Source organism: Podarcis bocagei (assembly GCF_964188305.1).
Source record: "Podarcis bocagei genome assembly, chromosome: 16".
In the NCBI taxonomy this organism is placed as follows: domain Eukaryota; kingdom Metazoa; phylum Chordata; class Lepidosauria; order Squamata; family Lacertidae; genus Podarcis; species Podarcis bocagei.
The window spans coordinates 2588292-2606380 of NC_138142.1; the positions used below are offsets into that span (position 1 = coordinate 2588292).

At 44.7% G+C, this 18089-nt stretch overlaps 1 protein-coding gene across 12 annotated transcripts in view; it reads left to right on the plus strand.

The window, feature by feature from the left end:
- The first annotated feature begins 277 nt into the window (after window positions 1-277).
- CLIP1 (CAP-Gly domain containing linker protein 1) overlaps window positions 278-18089 on the plus strand; it is a 105705-nt gene continuing 87893 nt past the window's right edge. For 10 of the 12 annotated variants that reach the window (XM_081174442.1, XM_081174448.1, XM_081174443.1 and 7 more), the window contains exon 1: window positions 278-408. The gene's annotated coding sequence lies outside the window, so the exon portion shown is untranslated. Of the gene's footprint in view, window positions 409-794; window positions 1038-16607; window positions 16765-18089 lie in introns of those variants that run through there. The other 2 variants (XM_081174446.1, XM_081174447.1) reach the window with 2 other exon arrangements.

Consider the following 18089-nt stretch of genomic DNA (forward strand, 5'->3'; position numbering starts at 1 on the left):
ACGCCTTTCGGCACAGTTCCGATGAGAGAGGGAGGGCCAAAGACCATGGGGCCCCAGAGTAAAAGGGCCCCGGCGAGCGGGAAGATGTGCTGTCCTTCCCGGGGGTCGGGCTGGCGCCGGCCCCATCCCCGCCTCCTCCCTCCTGCAGGCCGAGGCCCCGGGGCCCGGCGAGGGGCGTGGGAAGGGGCCTGGCGCGCCTGCGGCAGAGAGCGGCGGAGCCCTCGGGGAGGAGGAGAGAAGGGGGCCGAGAGCCGCGCAGAGCGGCGCGCGCAGCACGGGAGGAGGCGGCGGCGGCGGCGGGGCTGGCCTGGCTCCGCGTCTCCGCCCGCCCGCCCGCCTTGCGGAGCCCAGGCAGGAAGGCGGAAGAGCCGGGAGGGAGACGAGGGCGCTGCCGGCGCGTCTGGCGGGGTGAGGCCGGGGGGGGGGGTCCGGGCTCGCCCCTGCTCTTCCCTCTCCGATGCGCGGGCGCGGGGGGGGGTCCCCTGCTTTGTCTCGGCTTCGAGGAAGGGGCTCCAGCTCCGCCTCCCCGCCTGCTCCCTGCCTGCTTCGCCCGCAGAGGGACCGCGGCGTTTTCGGGGGGGGGTGTTGCTCTGCCGTCTGGTAGCTGTGCCCCCCCCCGCAGCATCGCTTGCATTCTTTCTTTCTTGGGGCGGGGGGGGGTCTGGCTGCTCTCCCCTCCTCTTGAAGGTGTGGTGGGCTGGAGCAGGAGGGGCAAGGGCTCCTCTCCGTCCAGGGGGGCGAGGGATGCGCTGCGCGAGACTCTTCGTCAGGGGGGGGGGGATCCTCGCCCCCCTTCTGTGGTAGCAGCCTGTATAGCTTTTGCCAGGCGTCGCTGGAAGGGCTAACCTGCTCATTTTGCAGCCCCGGGGTTGATTGCTTTCTTGGGGTAAAATTTGATATTTGAGGCGCGGGGAGGGGGCAGACTCTGCTTTCCAGCTCGGACTCTTATTTGTCCTGGGAGGATCGGGATGAGAAGCTTTCTTTGCCCCCCAGGTAGCAGCTGAAGCCGATCTCAGCCTTCACTAAAGGGTTAATTGGTAGGTGTTGAAGGCTCCTTTGCAAGCTTGGGGGAGTGGGGGGTGTTTTGTATTTAGAGCCCCTGATGTTTTAATACTCTTAGGTTAAATTTTTAGTTCGTAAATGGGGGGTCTATTTATGTTTTTCAGTTGGCATGGAGGCTTGCGTCTATGGCTGTTGAGCTAATAGGATTGTAAAAGGAGTGTGGCAGAGGTTGAGCATAGGTCGGGCTCTGCATCTGCTTCTCCAGACTGGAGTTGGAAAGGCCCTGCGGTGCCCCTTCGCCAGCCTTGTTCTCCATGCAGACTTTAGGAATGTGTGTCTGGAGGGGTGTGGGGTTCAAAGCTGTCAAGTTCTCCCTCTCAGCCTGCCATAAGGAGGGTGGGAGAAGCAGGGCCAGCCCAAAGCATTTTGGGACCTGCGGTGGACCCCAAAATGGAGCCTTCCTCCCTGCCAAGGAAGAAGGGGCGAGGGAAGAGCTACATCAGAAACAAGGGGTGGGAGATCAACATCGAGATCTGCTGCCCCGTGGATCCTGCCACCTAAGGCGGTTGCCTGGCCTGGCCTCATGGTTGGGCTGGCTCTGGGAAGAAGCATTCCTGAGCTCTGCCTGTCAGTCTGCTAATGGAGTCACACAGACTGTGCTCCGTCATCTGATCTGCTCTTGCCTCGGGTGACAGCAGCAGGTTTCTCTGGTACCCAGGCAGCGATCTGGCCTGAGAGAGGGAGACGAGGAGGTAGACCAGCATTGGGAGGTGGAGGCCATCTGCTTTGTGCTGGAGACCCTGTAAGGGTTCCAGATTACTGCTGTTAGCAAGGAAGGTGCTTCCTCCTTGATCCCCTTCCTTCCAACACAAAAGCTCTTGGAAGCCGAGAGGCAGGCAGTTTCCTTTGAACTGGGTGGAGAGATGCAGCAATCAACTGGTGAGCAGTCTGCTGCATGACATCACTGGGTGGGTGGAAGTGCCATTGGCCAAACCAGCAGAGCAAGTGCAGAACTTCCTGCCACGAGTGTTGAGATGATAGATTTCCTTATAGAGCAGCTAGGAATGTATGCTTTTACAAGCATACCTTGGAAATACCTTGATTGCAAGGAACAGCATGTTTAGAATGCTATATTAGCCTTAAGTTGTTTCTCAAAGATAATGTTTATTACCAGAGACTGATTTTTCAATTTTCAGATTCATTTTAAGCGATTAATCACCTATGCTTGGTGTGTGAGAGAGATGTGTGTAAAGTGAAATTAGCACATGACCAGGACTTTGTTGCATGGACAGCTGGCTAGAATAGTTATCCTTGCCAAGCATTTGGTGGTTTAAGAATCTTTCCGTTGCTGATATGCATCTAGAGCTTAAATATCCCGTGATTAAAAAAATTAAGAGTGGCATGCTTCTCCCTCACTCTTGTGCATGGTGCAAATAAGTTTCTTCATGCCTCCGTATATATAGCTTTTGTGCAAGGGGAAAATATCAAATAACTCTGACTAAGTTCAAGTACGTCTTGTAACTTCTGCTCTTTGAGGTTTTGTGTTTTAGCATCTTTGTGACTTTTAAAACTACAATATGACTGTGAATCCACATTTTAGTAATAAATGTAGGAGAACTAGATTCTGTAGTAAATAAAAGCAGGTAAAACATACCGTATTCTGCCATCATGTAAATTTAGCCTTGTAAAAAATGATCTAGCAAATTATAATCCTGTGTGTGAATGTGAGAGAAGTCGAAACAAAATAATTTTTTTAAAAATTTTGTTTCGACTACGGCAGACCAACACGGCTACCTACCTGTGAGAGAGAGTGTGCATGAGAGCATGCACATGTCTAGTACAATGAAAGTGTTGTGTTTTGTTTCTGTTCAAGTTTGAAATGGAATTGTAGGTTACGTAAATGGGAGCATATTAAATGTCCCTTTCATATTGCCCTTAATCCTATAGTATCTTAATCTTTAAAATCTGTAAATACTTAACTGCTGTCATACCTCTATGTGACTGTACCAGAAATGTGCAGTGACCCAGAGTTGGAAAGTAAGTAAGGGGACTTAATTTCCTTTAAGATAGTATTGTTTTCCTACTGTGGAAGGGTTTCCTCTATTTGTACAGTGGAACCTTGGGTTACGTACTGTCCTCCTTACAAACGCTTTGGGTAATAAGCTCCCCTACCTGGAAGTAGATGCTCCTCGTTGCAAACTTTGCCCCAGGATGAGAACAGAAATTGCGCGCTGGCGGCAGCGGAAGGCCCCGTTAGCTGAAGTGGTACCTCAGGTTAAGAATGGTTTCCGCTTAAGAACAGACCTCTGGAATGAATTAAGTTCGTAACCGGAGGTACCACTGTACTTCTTAAAGTAACAGTAAAATGGCAGCTCATGCAGCCTGTCAAAATTGTTTTTAGTGTCCCAGGCAGCATCAGATGTGTAATAGCTTTTCATTTTAAAAACAAACAAGGGCCACATTTTTGTTCTACTGAGGGTTGCTGGATCTATTATTGAAAATTAAAGTGTGGAAATAAGGGGATAAGCATGATATCCATGGGACTGTGATACTGGAAAGGGTCAGTCCTAATCAGGCTTATGATCAAGGCCTGCTTTGGTATGCCTGTATCTGGGGCCAAGAGATACCATACTCATAACCGGCTCTTCTAATTTTATGTTTTGATACTTGAGTCCAGTTGAATAAAGGAAGGATGCATAGTTGACTTAGTACAGTATTTCTAAATTGCCCAACTAGAATAACTGGAAGAGAAACACATCTAAATAAAATAATTGCACACTGTTTTCAAAGTAGGGTTAATGTAACCAAAGGCATTCAAAGCTTTGTATTTTACATATAATTTAACTAGTAATTTTAGGTAAGGGAAGCTGATTAGGGTTCTATCTAGTCAGTCTGTTTCTCCCTCTTCCTCCTCCCAGTTTACTCCTCCATGCCATGGAATAACTAGCATTGTTTAATCCTTGAGCTGGTGAAATCATGAGTGTAGAGTTTTCTTAATAAGCTGAATCCCTGATGACTGTATGTGTCGTGTTTTCATGAATGGTATTAAAATATATAGGGCAAATGGGCATTGACACATAGACCCACCTCTGAGTACCAGTTAATTTTCACCCCACCCCGCTAATGAAGGTCTTGTAACTCCTGATGATCCCATTATGCTACATGAAAGAGGGATGGAGTTCAAATTTAAATCCCCTTTATTGTACAAACAAGAAAAGTATGATCAATAAATACTAAGGTATGATTCCAAGTTCATCAGGACAAGGGAAGGCAGACTTTGAAACATACAAGGCTTGCTTTTTACTAGAAAACTGTGGTCAGCAATACATTTTTAATTTATCAAAATGAATGTATAAAAGATCAGGATCTCTTAATAGTTGAGGAGAGACTACGGTACATTTTCTTACCTAAGTCAGAAGTGGGTGGCTGGCTGGACCATACCAAGGCCCACTCAGCCCACTCCTTTGCAAGAATCCCAGTAACCCAGCTGCTGTTAGGTAGTCCACTAACAAACTGTGGGCTACCTTCCGACCCCTCTGCGTTAAGAGTTCCTGGAGATTTCTAACATGCTAAAGGCCATGAATAAGATGCCAAGAAATACAAGATGCCTTACAAACATCTCCTATCATTCTTTGTCTTAACTTTAAATAGTCTGTATCTGGCCTATCATATCTCCTCTCAGACTTCTCTTTTCCAGGCTAAACATACCCAATTGCCTTGTAGCGCTTGGTTTCCAGACCATTGAGTGATTAACTTCAATGAAACTTGCTTGTGAGTAAACCTGTCTAGACATGGGTTAGCTGCCCTGGAGTCTTTCCACATCTGCAAGTGAACCCTAAAAAGCTAGATACAGAAAGTGTGTGTGGGGGGGGGGGTTAAACTAGAGGTATATTTTGGGACCTCATTTGTGTCTAATTTACTTCAGTCTTCTTTGGGGGTTTCATTGGAAGCAGTGATCTAACGCAATTAGAGGGCTTGGCACACAAGCCAAAAAATGTCAAAATGGCCAGGCTTCCCTTCCCTAAACTGAAGCGTTCACCAGCCAAAGAGTTTGTCTCCTCTTATGCTATTCCTTTCATCCTGCTTGGTGGTGGCTGAGGAAAAAGCATCGTCTTGGTTCCCCGTCAATAAACTTGTCTTGCCCCTTATTTTGCTCTCCTTTCCTTGTATATCCTGCTTGAAAGGATGAACAACGTTCAGTTCAGTTTAGTTGTTAAAATGAGGGTGCAAGTTCTCTAGTGCCTGGGAATTGGCAGAGGGAGGTGTGTGACTCATGAAAGCCACCTTTGTTTATACCCTTGGCGTTTCTGTGGGGAGTATTTCCTAAGTTGTTGGGTTAACATGTTTCCAGCTGCCTCAGCTGGAAAAGGGCTTTTGGGTATTTAAATGAAGTGTTTGCTTGCAGCACATGGGCGATGATCTCAGCTTCTCTGAGGCATTTTTTCAGCTACTGGGGGAGTTAACTGTGAACAGCACTCAGCTTGCCTGATAGTGGTGTCTCTGGAGCATGGCAGCCAGCCCTGTTTCTTGCACTGCTCAAGGGGCTGGGATGCAGAGCAGGAGAATATTGGAAAAGCAGTAGAACACAGATCTCCTTCACCCCCCCCTTCTCGTTCTTTACCCTTATTAGCTGTTTCAAGTTCTAATTAAATTGGTTTCTTGCTCTGCATCTTGAGTGGTTCCTGACGTGTTCCAAAGCCTTCAAAAATTGTGCTGGAATATTAAATTAGAAACAGACGTTATAGATGCAAAGGAAGCCTGAAGAATTAGAAATTTTCTTTTAATCTTTAAGGGACTAATTCTTACCTGTTGTTCCTAACCTGAGAAATCTGGATCTAATGTGAGGGGGTAGGTGCTGTTTTTGCACTTTGCAGAGTGTTTTCTCAGGGAGGAAATGGGAAAGGAATTTAAAAATTCACCCTAACTAATGGAGCTCTTTAGCTATTTTTATTAATAGAATATGTTCTTAAAATCACCTAGGAGAAGGCTTTGGATTCATCCGGAAATCAGTATGTTAGGGTTAATTTGATGCAGGGTGCCGGAGGGCCTGGTCCAGCCTTCTTGACCCTGCTCTCTGGGAGCTGCAGGCCAGTGGTCAGTGTGGCCACATCCAACTCTTTTTCTCACATGCACACACACACAGCTCCTGAGCTAATGCATGCAGATCAGATCAGGTGGCGAGGTTATGGAAACATATATAATTTTATTTGAATGTAACCTTTCCACAGTTCAAACCATAGTCAAGGTGGCTTACAACAAGAAGAAAATAAATAACTACCACATAATGAAAGTAGTCAGACAGTAAATAAAACATTAAAAAATACCCAACCAAACTGAACAATTTCCACATAAATCAAAAGAAGGTCTAAAATAAAGATACAAAAAACCAACAGCAACAACGCCCCCCCCCCCAAAAAAAACCCCAGCCCAAGAGTCTGTTCAGCAGCTTCAGCTTTCTTAGCTGGAGTCAGTCCCAGGCCAGGCAGAAAAAGACCTGCAAGGCAGGGAACAAGCAGGTTTTCCAGGACTCACAGCCAGGATGCCATGTCCTCCCTCCTGGCTCATCAAATGATTGGTTTTATGACTGATAGGGATGAGATACGCATTCCCATCAGGGTTGGGAATTCATATCCTCAGCATTGTGTCTACTTTTATCTTTTTGCCATGCCACCAAAATGAGAGGGCAGGAGCTTGTTGTTGTTTAGTTGTTTAGTCGTGTCCAACTCTTCGTGACCCCATGGACCAGAGCACGCCAGGCCCTCCTGTCTTCCACTGCCTCCCACAGTTTGGTCAGACTCATGTTTGTAGCTTCGAGAACACTGTCCCACCATCTCGTCCTCTGTCGTCCCCTTCTCCTTGGGCCCTCCATCTTTCTCAACATCAGGGTCTTTTCCAGGGAGTCTTCTCTTCTCATGAGGTGGCCAAAGTATTGGAGCCTCAGCTTCAGGATCTGTCCTTCCAGTGAGCACTCAGGGCTGATTTCCTTAAGAATGGATAAGTTTGATCTTCTTGCAGTCCATGGGACTCTCAAGATCTCCTCCAGCACCATAATTCAAAATCATCAATTCTTCAGCGATCAGCCTTCTTTATGGTCCAGCTCTCACTTCCATACATCACTACTGGGAAAACCATGGCTTTAACTATGCGGACAACAAGGACCTGCAGACAAAAACCATACAGGGGTGGCCCAGCCTGTTTCGCCTCCGGAAGCTGAAGCTCCCCACACCTCCCTTAACTGGGTTGTGTGACAGCATCCAGAAAGCAGCAACAGATTCTGGCAAATTGAACTGTTGTTAGCAGGTCACACTTTACTTAGACTTTTAAAAACATCTGCTGTTTTACCTCCCCTGTTAATTAAAGGTGGGAATTTTCTCAAGTTGCTGTTTTGAAATAGCACAAAGATTACTTTACAGGCCCATCATCAACCATCTACAGCAGTTCAAAATGTTTTAAAAAACAAACAAACACAAAGTGGAGGCCTGCAGAAGTCAGGCCGCCTTCAAATGTGTCACATCTTACAGCTCCTGCATATACTGTAGATATTTTTGGAGGCTCACACCAGGGCTGGGCAACGCTCATAACTCAATGAGATTTAAAATCTTTTCTCATTGATTTTATCCATGCCATGAGCTTCCAAACCCATCACTCTTTAGAGAAAAAGAATATATGTCATTAGCTTCCCAGTCCTGAGAATCAGAGAAAAAACACACGTTGTTGCCTTCATTGCTGCAAAATTGAAGATGGAAAGACGGGACCAAAAAGCAACCCTTAGTATTTGGTGATGATACGAGGAAGACTATTTCTGAACTGACTTATAGGCTGACTGGTACCTTTGCACATGTTTAATCTATTCAGATGTGCAAATGGTTGTGCCTGCGGGTGTTTTCCATGTCCACTTGTTTTTTAAAGTGCTCAAGGATACAACAATGTCTTTAGAGAGGTGTTCGTCCCCCCACGTGTATGTTTGTTAATATCAACTTCAAAAGTTGTTGATGAATAAAGTTCAAACTACCCAGATACTTGGGAAGTCTTTGTGTTTATGTGCATGGGCAAAGAGAGAGCCATCGTGACTGGGCTGCAGCCGTGGCCTGTGAGAGATCACTGGGTGGTTTTGAGCCTAAATTACCTCACAGGGTTATTGTGAGGATAAAATAAGAGCCACGAACACTGTCTTCAGCAGTAAATAAATATAATAATTATAGAGACTTCATATTGTTGTTAAAGCAAGCACAATAGGCAGATAGCTGGATTTTGCCGGGAGGAGGAACTCTTTTCATATTCTTGTTGGAATGAATTAAATGCTGCTATGATTAGGCAAGGAACTAAAATATAAAAACATTAAAAAGTCAAACAATAATAATCAGATCCAATAAAAAAATTCACAATAACTTTAAAATAAATCACTTATATCAAATAAAGCAATATTCAGTAATCCCTGTATCGGGAAGTTTTTAATGTTTGATGTTTTACAACGTTTTATATATGCTGTAAGCTGTCTAGAGTGGCTGGGAAAACCCAGCCAGATGGGCAGGATATAAATAATAAAAGTATTATTATCCATTAGAATTTAATAGTAAACAGTATAATCAATAAAAATAATGGCAAGTCACAGATGACAACCTTGAGTTAGATTAAGAACTTTGAGAACTTAAAAAAGAAAAGTCACTTTATCCAGAGTCAGTCCACATATATATTAGCCTCTTTTGACCTCTTTTTCTTAATGATGACATGGACCATTCATAATTTAGGGATATTCTTGACAACTGTGAGCAGTGCAGTGGGGTGGGGTAAGTGAAGACAAGCTACAACAATTAACTATAACGTTCACTGCTCCTGCTCAGGTGGCACAGAAAAAGCATTTTGGTTCCTAAAATTCATTCTGATTGTGCAGATAAAATATAACTGATAAAATTATACAGAATGGGGTATTAGTGGGTGAAAATAGTCAAGCTCCAATGATCCCTCCGGCATGCACCTCTAGGTGGTGGGGATGTCTTCACTTGGTTGCAAGTGGCCAATAATGCACCTGGCACCTGCCTAATTCGAACACTGGTTGCAGTAACAGTATCAGCATCCCTCTCTGCAGCCTCTCTTGCTCTGCAGCATACACCCCTGCTTCGCGGTTACATCACTCCCAACTCTTAACTTCATAACTTCTAAGATCTCCTTTTCTAACACATGGAGAGGCCTCACATTTGCATTCTCACACCCATTTCCTTTGATCCTGTGTAGTGGGAACACACACTGAACTCCCTCTGCTCTGAACTCCCTTGTTGTTTATTTCCCCCATGTGGTCATCTCACATAGAAGTCTGTCTGACTTCATTAACACGTGCTGATTGGGTTAGGATTATAATGTCCAATATACAACCCAGGAAGTGTGCCTGCTTAACTTGCTTTTACATGTGCTGTTACAGAGGATGATGAGTGGTTCCATCACACCTTATTACCCCTGATACCACACTTGGGTCTAGCTATTCTACATACCGGTCCTAATTAATCAGACACAAGAATTTAGCACCCACAGATATGTTCTATTGAGGAATAGTTAATGGCATAGTTTTGCAAACAAGTAAGTTTTGAGCATGCTGTGTTCTGCATATTCTTGCACTGTGTGTCTGTATCTGTTGCCAAGATCAAGTTTTATTCATCTCTGGTTTGCACATACCTAACCAAGAATGCCATATTGCGGACCCATGCACATTTTATCTGGGAGGGGTGTGGGAAGAAGTATTAATAGAAGACAAGCACAACCTGAGTTGGATAACAGTAGGCCACAGCTTTCTTAGGATAGGCATTGGGCATGACTCCATGTTGTCTACCAGCCTAGCTGCTGGTTGATGAGCTTTTTCAACAGCCAGGTTGACGGTTGCTGAGGTCTACCACAGCAAGGATATGATGAACCTCCCCTGGCTGCTGGGGGGGGGGGACCACGGCCTATCCGACTCTGGGCTTCAGGACACAAAATGCCACCCACCAAGAGGGTATCCTATATATTGGGAAGGGCAGTAGCTCAGTGGCAGAGCAGAAGGGCCCAACTTCAGTCCCTGGCGAGGCTGATTGGCTCCCTTCAGTTGCCAGCCTGGCTGCAAGGCATGCAAAGTGCTTCACACCAGCCATAAGTTCCCCTTGCAGCTGTTTGGGGCTACAATGGCTGCTCCTGGGTACAAAGCAATTGTGTGCCACTGGGCTCTCCATGTATGTTAGCATTGTAATAGTAGTCCTAGATGGGTAGCTGAAAGGCAGGCAGGAGGTTGATAACCTCAAAGTTAATTTTTCAAAATTAATTTAACACCAGTATCAAAAATTAAGTTAAAACAACAACAGATCAGGAGAATAGTTCCTACATGGGGTAAAAGTGCATTTTATTATTTTTTCATAATTTTTCAAGTGCTGTTAAAAATAATATTCTACTTTAACTTTCTGATTCTTTTTTTCATATCATGTATAAAAAGGGGGGGGGGAAGTATTTGTTCAATGCTCAGTTTTTGGTTTTCCAGATACTTGTATTACGATGTGTGTTTTAAAATGTGCCCAAATAGGAATGCACATTTCGACGAAAAAATTGTTCATCTCATGGAAGGCAGTGGTGTCCAGTAGGCATCTCCTGATCCATCCGGTGATATGAGAACAAATCTGTTTAATTTAATTGGGGTTGTAAATGTAAGATGTAGGCTGCCATCAAATGAGAGTGTTTCCTACTCAGGCCCCTCAATGATAAATGGAACTTGAGCAAAAACAAAACATTTGAATGAATGAGCCATTTTTTTCAATGGGGCTTGCATAGGAGAAATGCTTGGTGGATTGTTCCCATACTTCACCTCTCTAGTTCAGTAGTCTGCCATGCTTTTGAATGTCTGAATGCAGGCATTCTTAGATGTACCATGAAATTTTTTAAATGTTTTTCTATGACTTAGAATATATCTTTTGACGGTACATTTTAAAGAGTTTGCCTCTTTGAGATTTCTCTCTTTGAGTTTGCACAGGGATTTAACACATAGCAATTTGAATATAGGGACGCAGGTGGCGCTGTGGGTTAAACCACAGAGCCTAGGGCTTGCCGATCAGAAGGTCAGTAGTTTGAATCCCCTTGACGGGGTGAGCTCCCCACCCCGTTGCTTGGTCCCTGCTCCTGCCAACCTAGCAGTTTGAAAGCACGTCAAAGTGCATGTAGATAAATAGGTACCGCTCCAGCGGGAAGGTAAACTGCGTTTCCATGCGCTGCTCTGGTTCACCAAACGTGGCTTAGTCATGCTGGCCACATGACCCGGAAGCTGTATGCCGGTTCCCTCGGCCAATAAAGCGAGATGAGCGCCACAACCCCAGAGTCGGTCACAACTGGACCTAAAGGTCCCTTTACCTTTACCTATTTGAATATATATGTACTGTATCTTTGTTTGTCCCAAAAAAGAGTTCTTGTACAAGCAGGCCGAGGGTGACCTATGGTGGCATAAAACAGTTTCAGTATTAAGACTCCCCCCCCCCCATCTTTAGCAGACAGAAGCTTGTACAGTAAGCTGGATATTTAAGACTGGCTTTGTCTGCTTAGATTCCCATTTGGAGGCAACATGCTGGGTGGATTCAGTGTATGACTATTTTCTTTGTTGTCCTGGCTCCACATACGTTTTTACCTTATATGTAAATCCTCCAGTTACTCTGTGGTTTATATATAATGAACTACAGTTCTAGCAAGAATCTGGAGGTTCCTGCTTTGGAATAATAGCAGAAGACATATAATAAATGGAAACCCTAACTTACTAACAAGCATGTTAATTAGTTGTGGTATTATTACTGGCTGTTGCTATATCAGCTGTTAAAAATTTGAGTTTTAAAAATGGAGAAGTCTGATCTTTTCTCCTGACTTCATTGTTTTGGTCCTGTGCTGGTGTTCAAAAGTCTGCTCTTCACTCCTTTCCTGCTTCTGTTGCTTCTTCTGCAATGGGGAGGAAACAACCCAGAGTCTGGCTTGCTGTTTCATGGAATTTGGACTCATGGTCCCCCCCCCTCCAGATAAATCTTTCATTTGTGGTTTGTTTGGAGAGTAACAAACCACAAGCCCATATTCCACACAACAACAAATATAACATGGAGTTTGGGGCACCAGCATGCTGCTTCTTCACATTATACCATTATTTCAGCTGTAGTTTAATGTAATGCATAAACCAAGTTGTGTCCAAATCTGCATGCCATAACTCATGGGATATAACAGTGTGTTGTGAGCTGTTGGCTAACGCAGTGTGCAAATTGTACTGCCTTAGACCAGTGATCTCCTAAACTATCTACCGCCATGGAATTCTTTCCACATCAGTTTGCTTGTGTACATCTGTTGCAGCATTCCTGCAAACAGCAGGGATTTCAAGACATGTTCTGTCTGAGCTGTGTTCGTCTTAGAACTTGCTCAGGATCCTGTTTGCAGCTATTTGCTGCAGGGGGGCTCTTTAGTTGTGATCAAGCTATTTTTAAGAGGAGCTTTTAACCATGACTTGTTTCTACACTGAGAAACCCCTGGTAAGCTTCTGAGGAGCTCTTGGATCCGCTTAGAGGGATAAAATTTGTAGCTTGTGTAGCTTGTATGAAAGATTCATGTTATAAAACCATCCAAATGCCATTTATTTGTGTTGCACTAAGAAAATTAATTTTGTAAAGTTCTTTGAGGATTTATTACAAAAATGTTTATCAAATTTGTTTTTTAAAAAATAAACATTTTAATTTCAGTTACATCTTTTTAAATTTCTGAGATGCATAAAAACTTTTATGTTAGTTACTGAACTAGTAAATAATAACTTTATATTCTGAATTATCCTGCTGTCACGCTGGTTATGTTAGGATTTTAAAAAAATGTTTTAGTGTAAAGGGAAAAGGTTTTGAAAAGCACTCAGTTTTTCTTTGATAAACTTAGGAAACTGCGCTCCTCCAGTGAGGAGCAAAGAGGAACAGAAAAGGGCAAGCACTGCTTGCAAATAAAGGAAGTGAGCTGATGTTAATTCGTTTTTAAGTAGCAGAAGAGTTGACAGCATCAAAAGGGGGGAACTATTCAGAACCTAAGGGCAGATGCTGAAATATCAAGTCACCTTTAATATTGGGGAAAGAACACCTAAACTGTCTCTAAAGGGCAAGATCTGATAAAAGTACACTGAGGGTGGCAGCTCAGGTGTATAGGTAGCTGAGTATAGATGGCTTACAGGTGAAACTCAGAAAATTAGAATATCGTGGAAAAGTTCATTTATTTCAGAAATTCAACTTTAAAGGTGAAACTAATATATGAGATAGACTTATGACATGCAAAGTGAGATATGTCAAGCCTTTATTTGTTGTAATTGTGATGATTATGGCGTGCAGCTGATGAAAACCCCAAATTAACAATCTCAGAAAATTAGAATATTAAATGAAATCAGCAAAACAAGGACTGCAAATAGAGCAATATTGGACCTCTGAGAAGTAGAAGCATGCACAGGTACTCAGTGCTTGGTTTGGGCCCCTTTTGCATCAATTACTGCCTCAATGCGGCGTGGCATGGATGCTATCAGCCTGTGGCACTGCTGAGGTGTTATGGAAGACCAGGAAGCTTCAATAGCAGCCTTCAGCTCTTCTGCATTGCTCGGTCTCATGTCTCTCATCTGTCTCTTGGCAATGCCCCATAGATTCTCTATGGGGTTCAGATCAGGCGAGTTTGTTGGCCAATCAAGCGCAGTAATCCCATGGGCATTGAACCAGGTTTTGGTACTTTTGGCAGTGTGGGCAGGTGCCAGAGGCCTGCTGGAAAATGAAGTCAGCATCCCCATAAAGCTCGTCTGCGGAAGGAAGCATGAAGTGCTCCAAAATCTCCTGGTAGGTGGCTGCGTTGACCCTGGACTTAATGAAGCACAGTGGACCAACACCAGCTGATGACATGGCTCCCCAAATCAACACAGACTGTGGAAACTTCACACTGGACTTCAATCATCTGGCATTGTGTGCCTCCCCATTCTTCCTCCAGACTCTGGGTCCTTGGTTTCTGTTACGGCTAAAATCTGGGTGCGGGGTTACTCTGCCACCCAGCTCATCGGACTAAGTCCGTGGGTCCCTGCGGAAGAAAATTAGCTCAGCCGGACGCAGGAGCAAACTGCAGAAGATCCAAGTTTATTGCGCAACAGGTTCAAGGCGAGATTGAACCCCGAGAAAGGGGTGACATGAACTTTTAAAAGTTCCCTCCGTGTCCCAGAATACAGTGCATGAAACGTCACGAATACATTATGGGAAGGTTGGGTTTCGCAAGTTACATCATGAATATACTTTACACGTCATGAATACATTATGAAAAGGTGGGATTACATTAATTAGCATTTCGGATGAGGGAGGGGGGACACGTGGAGCGGGAAATATACATAGATACACATTTATTGAGTACCGGTGGTGGCAAGACAATGGGTCAGAGATATGCATCGTCTGCCACCTAATATTGCCTAGAGGAAAGGTTTGGCGAAACGATCTGACAGGATTAAGAAGTTCCTGCGTACGTGACCTGCCGCTTCGGGGATTATGGAAGTAGGGATAGCATCATGGAGTCCACGGGGAACTGAGTTGAATGACACCGAGAGCGAAGAAATCGGAGTTACGGTTGATTTTATATCAATTTCTAAAGATTTCAATGATTTCAAACCCATTCTGTACTATAGGGCAAAAGCAGAAACAGAATGGATACATTGTAACAATATTTTGACAAGCAGAAACAGAATGGATACATTGTAACAGGATTTTGACAGTTTTACGAGGTCCCTGGTTTCGGATCCATTGTTCTCGCAGTGGGGGGCCGTCAGCAGCTTGTCAGGGGTGAAATGAGGCGTGCAGGAGCTCCCTGAGCTAGCTTCTGCAGGGCGAATGCATGGCTGTGATTGGCTAAAGCACGGCCATAGGAATGAGCGGAGATACAGCAACACACGGTCTACTCGTTATAAGTATGGAGCGCGAATAGGCATAGCAAGAGATAGGGATATATACATGAGCTTATTTCGCTCGTAAAAAGAAGGGGAAAGGAGGGTTCCACTGGGGTCTGGGGGAAGTGTGGTGCTTATGTAACGGTGAGGGGGCTGAGGGTGAGTGTGCGGTGGGCACCCTCGAGGCCATCGCCTCGGATGTTCCTAGAAAGGAGGGGGGGAAAGGAGCCCCCCCTTCCGTTCCGTATCAGTTTCCAAATGAGATGCAAAAGCTGCTCTCATCAGAAAAGAGATTTGGGGAGCCTTGTCATCAGCTGGTGTTGGTCCACTGTGCTCAGGCTTCTGTCAGTCATTCAGTTGTCATTGTCTACAGGTGCGTACCTCCTTGGGCTCACTGACCCCCCCCTGTTCCCTCCCCTCACCCTCCCAACTCCACCCATTGGAACGTCTTCATCCTTCCTCTTTCTGCCTCTTTATGCCACTCCTGTGGATTCTGAGGCCAACTGGCCACCACTTTTGGAGGCCTCCTCCTCTCCATGCGGCTCCTCTTTCTGCCCTTGCCAACTCCTCATGCTAATTGGTGGTGGCAGTGGATCCCTAGGTTGGCTGAGGGGGAAGAAGGTAGCCAATAGAGGCACTGGCCAGCCTGTGGATCTGGATCCCAGGGACAGGGCCCCTGAGGCTGGCAGGGGAAAGAGCCAGCAGACTGCTGCAGCCACCACTTTTCACGCTGTAGTTCACACTCACGTGAACTACTGTGTGACGACAGGCAAGAGCAAATATATCGACATCATTATGGCAGAAGTTCTAATAGAAGTGCAGTAGGTTTGTTGTTTTGACTTGTTTCCCTCTGTCAGGAAAAATATTTTCCTGTGTTATAACCATACACAATAATATTGTATAACCGTTTATTTATTTTAAACATTTATATCCTGCTTTTTAGTCAACAAGCCCCAGACTAGCTTTCATTAATACTGCCTTTCTGTCAAGCACTCAAGACATAATACACTTTAAAAATACTTATGTAGAACAGCAGAGTCCTCTCAGGCCAGCTGATGATCTTCAGGAGCTGATGACACAAACTCACCTGGGCTTCCTATCTTCTGCCTTCCCTTAGGGCACGCAGGTTTCAAGTTGCCCCTGGGAAGGTAGGGGAGGGACCACCTCAGCTGTTTTCTCCTGCTCTGGAGGCTAGGACCCAAACCATTGGATTCAAGTTACAAGAAAGGAGATTCTAATGGAATCCCTTGGGACGGTCTCCTTTGGGATGTTGTGGACTCTCCATCCTTGGACGTTTTTAAGCAGAGGTTGGAAAGCCACCTGCCATGTATGATCTGTTTGAGATTTCTGCATTGCAGGGGCGTCAGGCTGGATGACCGTGGGGTCCCTTCCAACTCTACAAGTCTATGATTCTATGAATATATAAGTAATACATGGGGAATTATAGCCCCTGTTCTTCTAAAGAAAGCAATAACAAGGCTGGCATCGAGGAGCTTTTCCTTCCTTTCCCTGGAATGGCAGAAGCTGGAGAAACATTCCCCCTCTCGTCTCTCTGAGCTTGACCAGCAGCGGCATTCCAAGGCATGTTCCTGCAGACATTCCTGAATGCTTGGCTATGAGGTCAGAGACAATGAAGTCATAATACAAAAGGCAGGAGTGAGGAGAGAGCCCACCCCTCATGGACTTAACTGTGCACTCTGGTGCTGCTAATTAAAGAGCACAAGCTGAGGGAATTTCAGGCTGCAGCACTTGAAGCTTCCCCAAGCCACTCAAGGATTTGATCCCCTGGAAGCTGTCTTAGATATTAGTGTTGTGAAGAACAGAAATAAAGCAACCATATCTCAGTTTGGGTAGGTAACTTATAGAATGACCAGAACTTCAGGCTTTAAATAGACTTTTTGTTATTTCATATCTCTGCATACGGTTCAACTGTTACTTCCACAAAACATCGCCTTGTGGCAGAAATCCTTAAAGGTTGCAACTTTTTAGCTGAATATGACCTGCTGCAATAATTCCACTTCTGCTCTTTTGACACCCTGGACTCTCTACTGCTTTCTGTATCAGAGAAGTTCCATCTGTCTTATATTTTCCTGTGCATGTAATATGTTGCTGGGCTTAAAATTTAATTTCCCAATAGTTTGCTTCCACTTAGCATTGCTTTTGACTGACAAAAATTAGATGCTCACATATTAATGTACAAGCCCACCAAGCAGTTAAGATCTGGGGACGGCCTGTTTCATGTGCCTCTTCTGCCTGGCGTAAGAAGGGGTGGGGAAGCAGAATAAGACCTGCCTGCTTTCTGAGAATAGTGTGAGAACCGCAATGGGGAGTGGACCCCTTTCCCCCAAAAAGAGCACCTGGTGGGCATTTGATACCTTGGACTTGACAGACTTGTGGGACTCTGAGGCTGCTCCCTCAATTTAGGAAGCTGCATTATTTTCTAAGTGGAGTCAAAGCTGGCTTGTATGGCTGCAGTTTTTATGGGTGTTCCTGTCTTCTTTCAGACTTGTTAGGTGACCTAACATGCATTTGTGAAAGTGTATTTCACATTTTTTCCACCTTTTTAATCCCTCTTTTTCGTATTAAATCAGTTTTACTCTCAATGCATTGTTTAAATGAGCTTCATGCAATTCTTTTTCCTAATTGCCTAGGAGATGTTGAGCTATCCTACAGTTTATGGAGTTGATGACTCCTTTGAGAAGACAATACACGGAGTTGGTTTAGCTCCTGGACTAGTTATCATTCAATACTAGCATTTGAATGAAGAAAGAGTGGGTGAAGGGAAAATTGGTGAGTGGGAAAATCCCTAGTACTCTGCTGGCATGGAAGGAAATCTGTTCCAAGGCTAAGGAGATGAGACATTCCAAAAAACAAACCACCCGCTTATCATCACAAAGAAATCAGCTGAATCTGAACAGCAGCATTACTTCCTCTGACCCCAGGTATCATGTTCAACATAAGTGTTCAAGGTACCTGAATCAAACTGTTTTCAGTGATCCGTTTGGTGCATTATGTTCTTGTGGGTTTGACAAGCAAAACTGAGATGCATAATTCTATAATTCTGTGAAGTTGAAAAAGCTAATGAAAGTGCCTTCAGCTCATAGCCATCTGCACCCTTATCTGGACAGGAATAGCCTAACTCTGGCTTCCTCAACCTCAGCCCTCCAGATGTTTT